Below are 4,972 nucleotides of genomic sequence, written 5' to 3' on the forward strand. Positions count from 1 at the left end.
ACTAAGAGAGAGAGAGAGGTGGCATACTTATACATATATAACATTTAAAAGGTAATATATCCGAAACGTAATAACCCTTAACTTTACACTTCATTCAGCGTCAAAGATTGTGAACGTCTCTTGTATATTTTACTGTTTGGCACTTTGCTTGTTGTACTTCGTTTATATATAAATACACACACACACACGTACGTACGTATGTATGTATGCATGTATGTATGTATGTATGTATGTATGAATCTATCTACACACACACACACACACACACACACACACACACACACACACATATATATATATATTTTTTTCTCCGTGTTTTTCTCCTTGTTTTCTCCGTATTCTTTCTGTTGAAGAGCGTAGCTCGAAACGTTAAAGACTTTCTGTATTCCCGAGCGTTAAACTAATACATCCTTTTGTTGTCTACACCACCTGTCCTCGTCTGTTGTTTTTTTCGTAAATTCTCCCATATATATATATATATATATCACGAACAATAGTACTCCATCTGGTGAGAGACATTATTTGATAGACACAATGCGTGTTTTTCTGTTACTAATAATTTCATAAGTTGAGAAATACTTCCAACATATTCATCAGGCACATTATGATTTATGGCTTGTGCCTGATGGATATGTTAGAGGTATTTCTCAACACTGGAGGCGCAATGGCCCAATGGTTAGGGCATCGGATTCGCGGTCATAGGAACGCGTTTTCGATTCCCAGACCGGGCGTTGTGAGTGTTTATTGAACGAAAACACCTAAAGCTCCACGAGGCTTCGGCAGGGGATGGTGGCGAACCCTGATGTACTCTTTCATCACAACTTTCTCTCACTCTTACTTCCTGTTTCTGTTGTGCCTGTATTTCAAAGGGCCAGACTTGTCACACTGCGTCACGCTGAATATCCCCGAGAACTATGTTACGGGTACACGTGTCTGTGGAGTGCTCAGCCACTTGCACGCTAATGTCACGAGCAGGCCGTTCCGTTGATCGGATCGACTGGAACCCTCAACGTCGTAAGCGACGGAGTGCCAACAACAACAATTTCTCAACATATGAAACTATTAGTAGCACATAAATACATGTGTTGTGTCTATTAAATAATATATATATATATATATATATATATATATATATATATATATATATATATATATATATATACGTATCACTTCTACAGTAGGCAGGAGGACTAAAAATTTCGAGGGAGAGAGCTAGTCGATTACATCGATACCACTGCTCGACAGGTACTCATTTCATTGACTCAGAAAGGAAGCATGAAAGACAAAGTCGATCTCGGCGGAATTTGAACGGAAAATGTGAAGACAGGCGAAGTGCTGCTAAGTGTTTAGTCCGGCGTGCTAACGATTCCGTTAGTTCGCCTAATATATATATATATATATATATATAGATAGATAGATAGATAGATAGATAGATAGATAGATAGATAGATAGATAGATAGATAGATAGATAGATAGATATGGATATATGGATAGACAAGACAGAAGCAGACAGCTATATAGACAGACAGACAGACTCCCGGGAATCTTACGTAGAGAAGTAGTCAGAAGGTTGATTTGCAGACAGATAGCTAGGTAACTCTAATGGTAAATAGGCAGGTAGTTATTGATGTGAAGAATTAGGTCTGTCCATGTTCCAAATAGTGAGGAATGGAATTATTAGTTACCTGAAGAATGCTTAAATGTCAATAAATGAATTGTGGTAATTGCTATATATAGACAGTGAGTATATAACCTTTGTATGATATGACAATGCAGTTGATTTGAGTCTGTATATGTGTGTATATATCCGCGTGTCTCTGTGTTCGTATAAATGGATAAGTCTACAGAGGCACACAGGTACACCGGCACACAGGCACACGGCACATAGGCACACGCACACGTGTATGTATGTGAACATGTATGCACGTTCTCGTGTCGGTGTATTTGCAGTGTGTGCATCAATGTGTATATGGGTGTAATTGTGTAGTTGTGTGTATATGTATGTATGTATATATGTACGTAGACAGATAGATAGATATATTCATACATAAATACATATATACATACATATATGCATACACACATATATACATACATATACAGACATATATGGGCATGTATCTATATAATGTATGCGCACTATACATGAGTGTGCGCGTGTGTTACTGTGTATGTGCATCTTTACACGCTCCTATGAATTCATGAATACATGTGAAATTGTACGTATAGGAAACAGGGAGATGATGATGATGATGACGACGAAGCTGATGATAATGATGATGATGATAATGGCGGCGGCGGCGGTGGTGGTGGTGGTGGTGGTGGTGGTGGTGTATATGGGTGTAATTGTGTAATTGTGTGTATATGTATGTATGTATGTTTGTATGTATGCATGTATGTATGTATATATATATATATATAGACAGAGGTGGTGGTGGTGTTGGTGGTGGTGGTCGTCGTCGTCCTCGTCGTCATCGTCATCGTCGTCATCGTGGCGGCGGCGTCGGCAGTGATGATAATGAGCCCCGTGACGATGATGGCGATGATGGCGATGATGATGACGACAATGATGATGATGACGACGACGATGGTGGTGGTGGTGGTGGTAGTGTTGGTGGTGGTTGTGGTGGTGGTGGTGGTGTTAGTAATGGTAATGAGCCCCGTGACGACGACGATGACGATGACGACGACGACGATGATGATGATGATGATGTTAATGATAATGATAATGACTGTTCCTAAATGCTAAGAATCAAGTAATGGCTATTAATACATTAGCTGTATCAGTAATAATCTAAGTTTTAATGTAATAAATTGAATGATGAAAAGAATTAATGAAAGTGGGCAAAAAGAAAATGTAGCAACTTAATGACTACATTTAGAATACATGAACGAAAAATGAAACATTAACGCTTCATAATTTAACAGGGACAGATGTGGGGGGGATGTGGGGTTGATGTGGGGGGGATGTGGGACATCGACAATTAGAAAACTGGTTGAAGATAGCTGTGCTGTGTGCGTTCACATAAATATCCATGAATATATAATAGCAGAGAAAGTAGCAGAAAATTGCTACGACTGGTTAGGGAACATGAAAACCATTAGAAATTAGAAATTATTCTGTATGTTGAAGGACTGGTAGATTTATTACTAACATGCGTGAAGCTCTTCTCTGTGAGGTCGCTTAGATCTGCTAGAAAAAGCAGTCAAGTAGTCGTATCTTTCTTGGTATCTCTCTTGAATTGAGAAAGAACACGACTGAATGTTTTAGTTGGATTTGTCTCTAGAAATGCAGAAATGCGTTTGTGTCCTAATTTTGGTTAGTCAGGATTGATTGGGGTCTTAACAACTATAATAGCATCGACTCCGACAACAATAACAACGGCAGTTAAAAGGTGGAGCAGCAGAGGAATAAGAGAAGGGTGATCGAATGATAATAAAGGAAAATAGAATTTTGTTGTTTAATCTCAACAGACTTTTGACCAAATATGCAGTGGCGGTTTCTCTAAAGACGATAAGATATGGTTTGAGAGATAAAGACACAGAGTGAAAGAGGGGAGTAATTGAATGACAGACAGACAGATAGAGAGACAGACAGATAGAGAGACAGACGGAGAGGTAGACAGAAAGACAGATAGAGAGACAGACGGAGAGGTAGACAGAAAGACAGAGAGAGAGAGAGAGAGAGAGAGACAGACAGACAGACAGACAAATGGAGAGATAAAGACACAGAGTGAAAGTGAGGAGTAAGTGAAAGACAGACAAATAGATAGACAGACGGAGAGAGAGTCAGACGGAGAAACAGAGGAGTGAATGAATGACAGAGAGAGAGAGAGAGAGAGAGAGAGAGAGAGAGAGAGAGAGAAAGATAAAGAGAAAGAGACACACAGACAGACAGAAAGATAGACAGAGATTTGACTGTTATTTCTAGCCGCTGAAACTTCCTCAGTGGCTAGAAATACAATAAAATGTTAAAACAAACCAGTAGATAGGAATTAGTGAGGTAACAGTGAACTTTCTGCCTGACATGAATTTTAAAACAGGTTCGACGACCCCATGAAGAGATTGCTACATATTCTTGACACGGTCAAATATCCCTTTCCCACCTTAGCGTCTTCAAATAGCGGTGATGGCTTAGATCTAACGTCTTAAAATAGCGATGATGCCTCAGAGAATGTAATCATAAACATACTAAAAGACAGGATGGCCGAAGCTGGAATGTGCTTGATGATATGCCAGTACAATGAGATCAAGAAACAACGACGACAACCAAGTTGAAGAAAGCTGGTTCGGACGAACCAATAGTTGAGCTCGATTTGCAGACGCAGTTGAGCTCGACTTGCAAACGCAGTTGAGCTTGATTTGTAGACGCAGTTGAGCTTGATTTGCAGACGTGGTTGAATTCGACTTGATAAGGCAGTTGTACTGGATTTGCAGACGCAGTTGAGCTCAACTTGCAAACTCAGTTGAGCTCGACTTGCAGACGCAGTTGAGTTCGATTTGCAAACGTAGTTGAGCTCAGTTTGCAGACGCAGTTGAGTTCGATTTGCAAACGTAGTTGAGCTCAGTTTGCAGACGCAGTTGAGTTCGACTTACAAACTAATTGAGCTCGATTTGCAGACGCAGTTGAGCTCGACTTGCAAACGCAGTTGAGCTCGATTTGCAGACGCAGCAATTAAATCTCTCAAATTACAATCTGTCTCCTTCAAAACGAATAATATAACTCTATACAAGCGTTTCTCAACCTATTTTCCCCCAGGCCCCTACAATAGCTTTCGAGAAAAATGCATGCCCCACCGGTGGTTGTAAATAAAAGGATTTTATTTTTAATATTCTATCACAGTTATTTGATACAAAAGATTCTACCAGTAACTCTTAAATACAGACTACCAAAAGAAACTACATTATTGACTAAGTAAAAAAAAAAAAGTGAATCTCTTTAATGAGAACTTTATGCCTGGGGACTGTAGC

This window comes from Octopus bimaculoides, chromosome 21, assembly GCF_046866305.1.
Source record: "Octopus bimaculoides isolate indiv1 chromosome 21, ASM4686630v1, whole genome shotgun sequence".
Taxonomy (NCBI): domain Eukaryota; kingdom Metazoa; phylum Mollusca; class Cephalopoda; order Octopoda; family Octopodidae; genus Octopus; species Octopus bimaculoides.